The following is a 13,775-nucleotide window of genomic DNA, read 5'->3' as shown; positions in this document are numbered from 1 at the left end:
TCTAAAATTAACAATCTGGTACCAATAATGTTCCTTGTAATTTTAGCTGACAATCCTGAACTGTAAGTATAAAGGATGTCATCAATATCTGCAAATCATCAAACCAAAGCAAATCCAGAACAGTAAATTGCAGGTAATTAATAACAGTAAATTACAGGTCCAGTCTCCTTTACGTGGAGCTGAATATGACAAGAAAAATTTTTTAAGAGAGACTCTTGGAGGCTAGTTGATACATTGAGATTTTTGTCTTTTAGTTTTCCTTCCAAAACAAAAAATTTAAGAATCATGGTGTAACATAAAAGATAGAAGCGAGATCGAATAGTTAAAATAAGTGATAAGCTTATTTTTCTATAGGTGATAAGCTTTAAGTGCAATCTTATGCACCGCTTTGTTTTCATTTTCTTTATTCTTTATGAGAAGCTAATAAATAGGAAATAGAGAATCCCTGTGCCATCTTGTTATTTAGTGAGTTAATACACAAACTTAACCCACCCCAGACGGGCAGCCTAAAAAAGAAAAAGAGCTAGAGAGAGTCTCCCTTAAATGCTGTTAGTAGTTTGCAAAAGAGGGGTTTACATACCTCAAACTAGTAGGTAGTGTGTACCTCACATATAAAAAAGTTTCTCTAAAATGTTAACGAAGTTATCGATGAGTTACATGAGACAGCCAACATAGGTAGCTCGAGGATATTGTTGTTGCAGCTTTGGCCGCTGCATAAAAAACTTGTACAGGAGCAGTCCACTTAAGGATAGCCTTCTCACTCTTGCAATAATACTCTCAGCGTAGAAAATTCATGACCATCTGATTCCCAGTACCTAGAAAGCTTAAAAATTGGAATCACAACTGAAATAATTGAATAGATTGGGTTAATAGTATAATGGAAATGAAGGATATAAGAACCTTAAATAAGAAAGCAATTGCACATATGGAAATACAAGTCCCAAGCCCATTGCAAAGTATCTGGATTATAGCAACACAAAAGTACTCAATATGTTAGAGTAGCAGAAATTATTGAAAAAAGCAATTAAGGATGACATAATACCACTTCAGGTTTAATCTTAATCGTTAGCCATATGGCATGCACTATTGCAAACCACATTGCTGATCCTTGGGAAATTCACATATTACACCTGCGCTATGAAATTCAACGGTCGCTGTGTCCCTAACCCAACCACATTGCTGATCCATGTTCATGAAAACTCTCTCAGTTCTTAGTCCTATGGAATCTTCTCTTTAGGTCCATTAATAGTTAAAACATACAATCAAAAAACAACAAAGGTGCACAAAGTCACAAATTATGGAAGGTGATCACTATGCTGTCTAAAGTTTAGTGCCTAATTTGCAAAAAAGGTTAAAAATAAAAAATAATATTTAATTTAAGAAATATAAAAATAAATATTTTTAAATATTTAATATTTACCTTTCATAAGTTCGACAAATTTGGCACCAAAATCTAAAGGCACCAAAGTTTGGCCATCTGGTATTGCAAGATAGCACACACTCTGCATATATTAGCAATTCAATTTGACTAAACACACAATATACATTGAACAATTCCAAAACTCTCACCCATCAAAGAAAGAAAAAGTTAACCAAAACTCGAAACACACACATGGCACAACTGAAACAAAGTTCACAAAATAAAATAAAATAAACGGAGGTTCTAGAGTCAAACAAAAATTCACCTGATCTGCCAAGGAATTCTCCAGCAACTGAGCCTTTTGAAGACTCATATTATCAGTAGCAGCAGCAACATAGAATCTGGGATTGAACTTATCTTTCTGTAACACTGCCAATAGATTAAGCATTTCAGCAGTATGACCACCTACAGAATAATAAAATTTAGGAAGTGTTCATACCCTGGGTCGAGCTATCCGACCTGGGATGATCGACGACAAAGCGACCGACCTCTTCAGGTCAAGCGGACCGACTTCTTCTTAAAAGAACTCGGCGAAGTTGACAGGAAAGCCCATAAAGGGCCCAAGTAGAGGAACACAACCCAAGGCCGTCCAAACCTATAAGAGATAAGGGCGGTTCCCTTGAAGATAAGCTGACCTCAACTCAAAGATAAAGATAAGATAAGATAACTAACTTATCTTATCTAGAAAGGTCACTCTACAACTACTATAAATACACTGGAGCACCCAGGTATAACTCATACTCTGATTCTACATAAAACCTGCTTAATACCCGTGCTAACTTAAGCATCGGAGTCTCTTACAGGTACCCCCACCCTTCGGTGGCCAAGGATCAGAAGGACAGTCAGTCCAACAAGTCGGACACGACAGCTCCGGCCGACTCCCACCAGCCGGACACGTCAGCACCGACTAGTACAGAAGATCTCGTCTGAGATCGACCTCCAATTTCAGGTAACCCTCGGAACATTGGCGCCGTTGCCGGGGAACCTGGAAGTCATCCCATCACCATGGCGGACAACCATGAAAACGATCACGATTCAGGTCTGGAGGATCGAACACCGCACAAAAACGCGAACGTCACGCTGCAAGACACTCCGGAGACCAACCAAGACAAAGACTCACCAAATTCAGGGGCCATAGAAGCACTCCTAGATCGCCTAAAACAACTGGAAAAAGAAACCCACCAACAAAGGGAAATCGGAAGAGATCTACAAAGAGAGATGCGGTGACGTCGGGAGTTGGAAGAAAAACTGCAGCAATTGGAAGCCGATCTCAAATCAAAAGCCCCTCGCGTTAATCTTGAGGAGAATTCACACAAAGAGCAAGACCCCTTCACTAGGGAAATCATGAAAACCAAAATTCCAAAAGACTTCAAACTCCCAGATGTGGCTCTATATGACGGCACCACGGATCCTAACCACCATTTCAGTAACTTCAGAAGCAGAATGTATCTTACTGACGCCCCAGACGCTGTTCGCTGTAAAGCCTTCCCAACAACTCTGACAAAGACAACCATGCGGTGGTTCGACAACTTACCACCAAAATCCATCTCAAGTTTCGACGACTTAGCTAAGAAATTCTTAGCTAGATTTTCCATTCAAAAGGATAAAGCTAAGCACGCCCCCAGTTTATTAGGAATCAAACAAGGAGACCGGGAGAGCCTTCGCAACTACATGGAAAGATTCAACAAAACATGCATGGACATACAAAGTTTACCCACGGAAGCCGCAATCATGGGACTCATCAACGGCCTTCGAGAGGGACCTTTCAGCCAATCTATATCAAAAAAGTACCCGACTACCCTCAACGAAGTTCAGGAGAGAGCAGAAAAATATATAAATATGGAAGAAAACGCTCGTCTAGGAGAGTCCTCAAAATCGGGAGCTTCCTACCGTGACAGAGACAAAGAATCCAAAAGGAAAGACGACAGACAAGGAGAGAAAATTAAGAAGTACCATAACTACACTCCTCTTATGGCATCACTGGTCGAAATATATAAAGAAGTCTGCCACACGGAAAAAATTCCCCCAGCTTGGCCACTTAAAGGCAAAAAGGGAGGAGGAAACCGAAAAGAGTATTGTGAATATCATTGGGTCCGAGGACACTCCACTAACGAATACTTTGATTTAAAAAACATCATAGAAAAATTGGTAAGGGAAGGAAAACTAGATCGATTCCTAGCCACCTGAGATGACGAGCAAAGGAAGAGACGAAGGGATGATGATACCGAACGAACAGAACGATCACCTCGAACGCCAGAAAGACACGTCCATATGATACATGGCGGTTTCGCAGCAGGAGGAATCTCCAAATCCTCTCGTAAGAGATACCTCAAAGAGGTATACCATGTCGAAGGAGAGGAAGAAGCACTCAGCATCCCAGCGATAACATTTACTAAGGAGGATGCAACCGGTATCATTACCGGACACGATGATCCCATGGTTATCACCATCATCTTGGCAAACGCCAACCTACACCGGACATTAATAGACCAAGGGAGTTCTGCCGACATCTTATTCAAAACAGCCTTCGATAAGCTCGGCCTAGAAGAAAAAGAACTTAAAGCATATCCAAACAGTTTGTTCGGGTTAGGAGACACTCCGGTTCGACCACTAGGATACATACCACTGCATACAACCTTTGGAAAAGGAGACCAATCAAGAACTCTCAAAATAGACTACATCGTAGTCAACGTAAGCTCAGCCTACAACGCTCTCATAGGTCGGACCACGCTCAACCAACTCGGTGCAATAGTCTCGACCCCACACCTGTGCATGAAATTCCCAACTCCAAAAGGAATAGCTACAATAAAAGCAGACCAGAGGATGGCGCGTCGCTATTACAACGAGAGCCTCAACCTCAGAGGCAAAGGAGAAGAGTTCCACACAATTGAGCTGGGCAGAGTTCAATGACGAAAGGAGTTCCGTCCCCAACCAGAGGACGAGATAGAAAAAATTCAGATCGGAGACACCTCGGAAAAAACAACTAATATCGGCAAAATCCTCAAAGGAGATCTAAAAGAACTGCTAATACAATTTTTGCGAGATAATGCCGACCTGTTTGCATGGAAAGCCGCAGACATGCCAGGTATAGACCCTAAGCTAATGTGTCACAAGTTGGCAGTCTATCCAGGATCTCGACCAGTACAACAAAGACGAAGAAAGCTTGGGCCAGAGCGATCCCAGGCTGTGGAAGAGCAAGTGCAGGCACTATTGGAAGCTGGATTTATAAGAGAAGTCAAATACCCACTATGGCTAGCCAACGTTGTCTTGGTGAAGAAATCAAACGGGAAGTGGCGAATGTGCACCGATTATACAGATCTCAACAAAGCTTGCCCAAAAGATCCATACCCACTCCCGAGTATCGACGCCCTGGTAGACGCTTCCTCTGGGTATAAATATCTCTCGTTTATGGATGTGTATTCGGGATACAACCAAATTCCCATCTACCCACCGGACCAGGAAAAGACTTCGTTCTTAACGCCAAAAGCAAACTACTGCTACATTGTAATGCCTTTCGGCCTTAAGAACGCAGGAGCCACTTATCAAAGATTGATGAATAAAGTCTTCTCGGAGCACATCGGGAAAATCATGGAAGTTTATGTGGACGACATGCTAATTAAAACGAAAAGCGAACAGACACTGTTGACCGACCTAGCCCAAGTGTTCGACACCATCAGGAAACATGGTATGCGACTCAATCCAGCTAAATGCACATTCGCGGTAGAAGTAGGAAAATTCTTAGGCTTCTTGCTCACACAACGGGGAATTGAAGCAAACCCAGATAAATGCCAGGCCATATTAAACATGAAGAGCCCAACCTGCGTGAAAGAAGTACAGCAACTCAACGGGAGGTTGGCCGCCCTATCCCGATTCTTAGCAGGAGTTGCAATAAGATCTCTCCCCTTCTATGCAACTTTAAGAAAAGAAAAACAGTTCGAATGGACGACAGAATGCGAACAAGCGTTCCAAGACTTTAAGAAGTTCTTAGGACAGCCACCTATCCTATCCCGACCTCAAGAAGGAGAACCACTCATACTATATCTTGCAGTAGGAGAAAAGGCAGTAGCATCAGCATTGATCCGAGAAAGCGAAAACGGGCAACAACCCATCTACTTCATTAGCAAAGCACTACAGGGATCCGAGCTGAACTATCAGAAAATAGAAAAATTTGCCTACACTCTCGTCTTAACATCTCGGCGACTCTGCCCCTACTTCCAGGCCCACACCATCAAAGTTCGAACAAATCAGCCCTTAAAAGGAATACTACAGAAAACGGATTCAGCTGGTAGAATTCTACAATGGGCAGTCGAGCTGTCAGAATTCGACCTCCAATATGAAGCTTGGACCGCCATCAAATCACAATACCTAGCCGATTTTATCGCCGAATTCACAGATGCCCTAGAGGCCCCCATAGAGTGGAATTTGTATGTGGATGGATCTCCAAACAAAACAGGAAGTGGCGCAGGAGTGATAATAGAAAGCAACCAGGGAGCCCAAGTTGAACTTTCCCTCAAGTTCAGATTCCCGGCTTCAAATAACCAGGCGGAATACGAAGCGTTGCTAGCTGGCTTGAAACTGGCTGAAGAAGTGGGAGCGCGAAAACTCAACATCTATAGTGATTTGCAAGTGGTCACATCACAGATAGCAGGGAGCTACCAAGCCAAAGATCCCATCATGAAAAGATACCTGGATAAAACCAAGCAACAGCTCGAACAATTCGGGGAATACAAGATCTGCCACATACCCCGCGAGTAAAATGCTCGAGCTGACGTACTCTCAAAGCTGGCTAGCACCAAACCAGGAGGCAATAATAGAAGCCTCATCCAAGAAATGCTACAGAACCCATCAATCTCGGAAACAGAAAAAGTCCTAAACATAACAGGCCAGGACCAAGACTGGATGATCCCCATAATCAACTACCTCAAGTCAGGAACGCTCCCCGCAGAAGAAAAGGAAGCAAAGAAGCTAAAAAGGGAAGCACAATATTACACCATTATAAACAACACCCTGTACAAAAGAGGGATATCGGTGCCATTACTAAAGTGCGTACCGACCTCCCACACCAGGGAAGTGCTAGAAGAGGTACACAGCGGCATCTGCGGCAGTCATCTCGGAGCGAGGGCTCTTGCCAAAAAGATACTCCGGGCAGGGTTTTACTGGCCAACTCTACAGAAAGAATCTACAGAGTTCGTAAAGACATGTCCACCATGTCAGAAGCATGCCAACTTCCACATTGCCCCACCAGAAGAACTCACCAGTGTAACCGCACCTTGGCCTTTTGCGAAGTGGGGACTCGACCTTCTCGGCCCCTTTCTCCAGGGATCGGGGCAAGTTAAATTCCTCATAGTAGGGGTAGATTACTTCACAAAGTGGATCGAGGCAGAACCCTTAGCCAACGCCACTGCCCAAAGAAGCCGGAAGTTTTTATACAGAAACATTGTCACAAGATTTGGGGTCCCATATTCAATAACCACAGACAATGGCACCCAATTCACAGATGCCGGCATCAGAAAACTAGTATCCGACTTGAATATAAAGCACCCGTTTACCTCTGTCGAACACCCTCAAGCCAACGGACAGGCCGAAGCCGCCAATAAAGTCATATTAGCAGGGTTAAAACGAAGACTACAAGATGCAAAGGGAGCTTGGCAGAGGAGCTTCCACAAGTCCTATGGGCCTATCGAATGACGCCACATTCTACGACAAAGGAATCCCCATTTCGGTTAACATACGGAACGGAGGCAATGATTCCAGTAGAAATTGAGGAAGGATCGCACAGGGTAGTCCATTATAATGAGGGAGCAAACCCCCAACTTCAGAGGGAAGAACTCGACCTACTACCTGAGATCCAGGAAAGAGCTCGGATCAGGGAAGAAGCGCTAAAACGTCGAATGGCTTCCAGATATAACCAAAGGGTAGTACCAAGGAGTTTCACTGAGAACAATCTCATCTTAATCCGAAACGAAATAGGAACAACTCGATCCGGAGAGGGAAAACTGGCAGCCAATTGGAAAGGACCATACCGGGTCACAGAAGTACTCGGGAAGGGCTACTACAGAATATCCGAACTCGACGGACGGGAGCTTCCAAGGTCATGGCATGCCTGCAACCTAAGAAGGTACTACAGTTAGAAAGGGTAAAGGATCTCACCAATGGATGCGCTCTTTTTCCTTAAAAGGTTTTTTAATGAGGCACCAGGTCGAGACCCAGACCCAACTTAAGAGGATGAGAAAAATCCCACATGTATATATTTGCATTTTTCTTTGAATAAAATATTACCTAGGTATCCTACAAAGATTTCAAGACACATTATTCTGAAGCATTCATCGCCCGATTATAAAGCTACAGGTCGGCAAAAAGTGAAAAACAATTTCACTGCACGACCACGATAAAGACAAATCGTCCAATAAAGGTGAAAACGCGATTCACCCAAAGGACGAGCTCGATATGTCAACCACTATCTACAAATCGGCAAAAATGAACACAGAATAATGTAAGAAGTTATCGAAAGCAATCTAAAAAGAACCTGACGAGGTCTTACGAATAGCTAATATAAATAACTTAAAGAGACTGGCCGACATCAAAAAGTTGGACCAAGTCAATCCAAGTTATCAGCGAATCCCTAGAAAGAGGTCTGGCCAACACTATTAAAGAGGAATCGCTATAACTTAGAAGAAATCGACCTAACGAAGTCGGTTTCCTACAAAAATAAGTTATAAAAGTAATCCCTCAAAGAGACCTAACAAGGGTCCAAGAAAGAGGATTGCGAAATAACTTAGAAGAGATCGACCTAACGAAGTTGACCTCCTACAAAAGACAAGTTATAAAAGTAATCCTTGAAAGAGACCTAACAAGGGTCCAAGAAAGAGGATTACGAAATAACTTAGAAGAGATCGACCTAACGAAGTCGACCTCCTACAAAGGACAAGTTATAAAAGTAATCCCTGAAAGAGACCTAACAAGGGTCCAAGAAAGAGGATTACGAAATAACTTAGAAGAGATCGACCTAACAAAGTCGACCTCCTACAAAGGACAAGTTATAAAAGTAATCCCTGAAAGAGACCTAACAAGGGTCCAAGAAAGAGGATTACAAAATAACTTAGAAGAGATTGACCTAACGAAGTCGACCTCCTACAAAAGACAAGTTATAAAAGTAATCCCTGAAAGAGACCTAACAAGGGTCCAAGAAAGAGGATTACGAAATAACTTAGAAGAAGTCGACCCAACGAAGTCAATCCACTACAAAAATCCAAGCAATCCCTGAAAGAGACCTCACGAAGGTCCAAGAAAGAGGATTACAAAAAGGAGTCTATCAGGGGACCAACGCAAAGAAGTCGGTCACAAGGCACTAAAGAACACACGCAAAGCAAGAAAACCAAATTAGACCCCTACAGCTACAAAGAGTCAAAAACTCAAGAAGTTCAAATTGGGAGAGTTCAACATCAGCAGGTTTTATATAAAGTTATAAAGACCTCGAAGGACCACCAACACTTACTACCCAAAAGATAGCAAGCTACTTGTCTGTTTTTTAAATAAAAAGTTGCTAGGAAAGCAACTAAGAAGTCAACATCTTAATAAAGTTTCAAAAAACGCCCACAAGCCGGGCCAACTACAATCAACAAACATCAGAAGTTTTCTCGGCAGCATCATGAGCTTTCTTGGCGACATCAGGACCAGGAGAAGGAGCGCGAGCTTGAATCGGCACCGCATCAACAGTCCCCTCCTCCCGATTCAGGATCTGCAATCCAGGTCAGACACAACAGGAGGAGCGGAAGAAGCCGGCGCTTTGGTGGAAGACACAAGGGGAGGAACAACTTCATCATCATCACCCTCATCATCAGGGACAATCTTGCCATCTCTGACAACATTATCCAAGCTAAAAAGGGTGAGATCGGCCTCGGGAGCAATAATTCGGACTTGTTCTTTCAAGTTCTCGTAAGCAGCAGTTACGCTGCCAACAAGATGACCTTGGAGCTCAGCATAATCCTCCCGGGCATTGTCGAGCTCTTCCCTCAGGTGCCTCCCCTCCCTATAAGAAGTCACATAGCTGTCCTTGTGCATCATGGCCGCATCCTCAGCCAACCTCAAGGAAGCAGCTAGCGCCTCAGAACTCGCCTTCTCATTTTCGAGGTCCTTCTCTAATTTGACCACCTTCACCTCGAGCTCCTCCTTCAAACCCTTCATCCGGTCAAACTCTCGTTTCGCCTCCTCCATAAATGCCTTGGTAGCGTGGAGAGGAAGATTCTGGGCAGTACGATGAAGTGCAGCCGACATAAAGGCCATCCTCACATGATTTTGAGCCATAAACTCCAAATGATGGAGAATGGACACATCATCCATGGGAATGGTACCATATGGCCCAATCTGTTGATCTATAAACTCAATGGCGTTGAAGTCAGGAGCGTTGAGGTCAAAAGGCTCAGAAGTCTTTTGCTTTTTACTCGGAGGAGCGGCGGATGGAGCGGCAGAAGAAGAAGGAGGATCCACCAAACGAACCCGAGGTATCGAGATCGCCTTCTTCACCCTGGGAGAGCTCGGCACAGCCGGCTTCTCGCGAGGCTGAGAAGACCCCTCCCCAGCAGCCCGGGCGGCAACATTCCTGGCAGCAGTTGCCTTCTGTGCCCTCTTAAAAGCTTTCATAGACTCATTGTTCTTCATTGCCTCTGCAAATAAAATAGAAGTCAAGCTACAAATCAAACAAGTCGAAAATACAGCTACAAGCATCATAAGACAAACAGCAAAGGAAACACAAGATACCCATTTCAGATTGAAGAAGAGAAGGATTGGTTAGAAATTTCTTTGTGTCAAGATGGGGAGGCTGACCCCAATGCTCCTCTAAAACAGTCACAAAGGCCCGCTCAGCCTTATCCAACATGTCCCAAGAGTACCTAGAGACCCTAACATCCTTCTGCCACTCTAGGGGAAAGGTGGGTTCATCATTTTCATCCAAGAAAAAGGGCCGAGATCCTTCAACAGCTCGGACCTTGAAGAAATAGTTTTTAAAATCCCGAAACGATTCGTCAAACATGGAAAAAACTTTCTTTCCTTGGGTAGAATGGAAGGAGACCCAAGCTAACTTCTTTTTCACCACACCAGGCTTAGTCAAGACAAACAAATAGAAAAAGAGAGATTGGGAAGCAGGAATACCAAAACTATTACACAACAATTGGAAGATTTTAATAAAACCCCAGGAGTTGGGGTGAAGTTGAGAAGGGGCAACATTACAAGACCATAACAGGTCAATTTCAAATGGAGTAAAGGGAAGAGTAACTCCGAGTTGACCAAAGAAAAAATCGTAAGCATAAAAGAAAGGGCGATTGTCAACAACTCGAGTCGAGAAACAGACTCTCTCATAAGAGGAAGGAGGAACAAGCTCATAATTCTTCTCATCACCAGAGTTACTACAGACATTGTGAAACTGCCTAAGCTGAGAACAAAACTCAGAATCAACCAGCGAGACACACATGAGAACCATGGAGTCCACCCAATCGGCCATACCCGCAGGGACCTGGGAAGGCGTCGCTACAACGTTATTTCGGGAAGACATGAGGTCAACTAAGATCCTACAAAAGAAAAAAAAGAGCGGATTACTCAAAAAACATCTCGGGCATGGGTCAAAACATCTCGACGGGCGGATAAACAAAAGGAAAACCCCAAGACTAAAGCCAAAAAGTCCTGGGGCATCCTTTGGAGGCAATAACAAAGCAAGATTTCTAGGAAAAACCTACACCCCAGTATCTCTCAAAACAAGGAAAGAAGACCTAAAGCAGCAAGCATTTCGTCCATCAAGTTAAAAAACGCAAAGTCATCAAAGCAACTATCTTTCTACAGTCTACCAGCAAAAGCACTGTCAAAATCAACAATGCCAAACAGAAAACCATCAAAAAGCAGAGAAACAACAAAGACGCAAACTTTTTATTAATCAAGCAAAAAATCATCAGCAGAGAACAAGCATCAACATCAAACACTCCCAAAATCGTTAAAGGAGCAACCTTTTTCAGAATCAAACAAAGTCATCATTCCAAAGCTTCAAATACAAAAGCATTCACAAAACATGCAAAGTTCTTAAAGTATCAAGCAACAGAGGGAGAAACTACAAGATACACAATGATAAGCAAAAAGACAGAAAAACCCAAACTTTCTCAAAACAGACACAAAAATAGGCATAGAGAAAGGTAGAAAGAAAAATCGAACCTGGAAAAATAGAAGAAAGACTGTAAAAGAAAGCCGAAGAGCAGAAGCAAAACCACCCTCGAAGCAGAAATTACGAAGATTGAAGGAGAAATCTGGAAATCGCCCCTTTCCCACAGAAAGCAGTAACAGAACAGACGTTGCAGGAGAAATTGCGAAAGAAACAGAAAATGAGATAGTAAAGGGAGAAGTTACGAAGAGGAGCGAATAAGAGAAACCGTTTTTTTGAGAAATTCAAAATAAAAGCCAAGAGAGAACGAGGGCAATTAATAACCAATTAATGAAGGCATTAAACCCTCTCACGTTCCCAAGAACAAAGCGCTGATATAAAAGCGCGCGTTTTTAGAGGAAAACGTTCTACATTCAAAAGCTCTACGTAGAAAGGAATCGACAAAATTGCTCGAGTTCGGCTTCGCTGTAAAGAAGTTCAAAGTCAAAAAACTCGACTTCAAAGCAGAAGACCGAGCTCAAGCAGGGGCACTGTTCATACCCTGGGTCGAGCTATCCGACCTGGGATGATCGACGACAAAGCGACCGACCTCTTCAGGTCAAGCGGACCGACTTCTTCTTAAAAGAACTCGGCCAAGTTGACAGGAAAGCCCATAAAGGTCCCAAGTAGAGGAACACAACCCAAGGCTGTCCAAGCCTATAAGAGATAAGGGCGGTTCCCTTGAAGATAAGCTGACCTCAACTCAAAGATAAAGATAAGATAAGATAACTAACTTATCTTATCTAGAAAGGTCACTCTACAACTACTATAAATACACTAAAGCACCCAGGTATAACTCATATTCTGATTCTACATAAAACCTGCTTAATACCCGTGCTAACTTAAGCATCGGAGTCTCTTGCAGGTACCCCCCACCCTCCGGTGGCCAAGGATCAGAAGGACAGTCAGTCCAACAAGTCGGACACGACAGCTCCGGCCGACTCCCACCAGCCGGACACGTCAGCACCGACTAGTACAGAAGATCTCGTCCGAGATCGACCTCCAATTTCAGATAACCTCAGAACAGGAAGCTTATCACCTATTCCATTGTACAATTCTGGGATCGAAACCTGAGTGATCAAAATAAAATAAGAACAAAGAGCACTAAACCAAAATTGACATGAGAACACCAAACAACAAATTAAAATCAAATAATTAAAAAACTGCAACCACAAAAGTTAGAGAACAAATTCAAAATCAACAAAAATCAAGAATCAAGAACAGAACAGAAACTGGCAGTGAAAAATAGATGCAAACAAAATACAAGAACAGAAACGAGCAATGAAAAATAGATGAAGGGAAAAATCAAGAACCAAAAATCAAGTACAAAACAGGAAAAAATAGAAGTAGTAAAAAATCATAACGAAAATCAAGAATTAAGAATAGCAACCAAGAGAATACTAGAGAACTGCAGAAAATAAAGTGCTTACAATCGTTAGATAACAAACTCAACCACAACAATTACAAAATGGCAACTGAATATAAAGTGATTACAGTCTTTCTTGGCGACGGAGAGGGCTGTTTGGTGACAGGGATAAAGGAGGTGCTTGTGACGACAGTCTTCTTGGCCGCGGAGAGGTGCTTGGTGACGGAGAGGGCTTCTTGGACGATGGCACTCTCTGCGACGGAGAAGGGCGCCGTGGTAGGGACTCGCGACTTGGCGACGAGGAACACGCCACCGCCGCGGATTGCGTGAGAAGGATGGCGGGGCAGGAAAAGGGCGCCGCGGATGGAGGAGGAGGTAGGGACGCGCTACGGTCTACGACTCTACGGATTGAGGGGGCGCTATCGAGAAGGATGGGAATTTCAGAACAAGGGTTAGAAACTGAGGGAGGCGCTGCGTGAGTTAGGGTTAGGGGTTTTGTTATTAGGGATTAGGGATGTGATAAAAGATAAAAGAATGAAAGCTTTTTTTGTTCATATACGAAGGAAAGCCTTTTTTTTTTAAAACCTTTTAGCCACGCTTTTGAAGCGTGCCAAAAGATTTGCAAGAAACGGCCATGCTTTTAAAACGCTCCTATAACAAAACCCTAATGCCATGCTTTGAAAGCGTGCCTGTTTCTTTCTATGGCTACGCTTTTCAAGCATTACAAAGAAAAGCGTGGCCAAATCTCGAATCAGTTGCCACACTCATAAAAGCGTTGCCGTTGTCCCCTTTCGCCACGCTTTTAAAGC

At 43.2% G+C, this 13,775-nt stretch overlaps 1 pseudogene; it reads right to left on the bottom strand.

Moving 5' to 3' along the window:
- Positions 1–653: 653 nt before the first annotated feature.
- LOC112763829 (uncharacterized) lies at positions 654–3,858 on the bottom strand (annotated as a pseudogene).
- Positions 3,859–13,775: the final 9,917 nt, after the last annotated feature.

The sequence above is a fragment of the Arachis hypogaea genome, chromosome 17, assembly GCF_003086295.3.
Source record: "Arachis hypogaea cultivar Tifrunner chromosome 17, arahy.Tifrunner.gnm2.J5K5, whole genome shotgun sequence".
NCBI classification, from domain to species: Eukaryota; Viridiplantae; Streptophyta; class Magnoliopsida; order Fabales; family Fabaceae; genus Arachis; species Arachis hypogaea.
The sequence above is the reverse complement of the archived record's forward strand: the minus strand, read 5'-3'. Positions and strand labels throughout refer to the sequence as shown.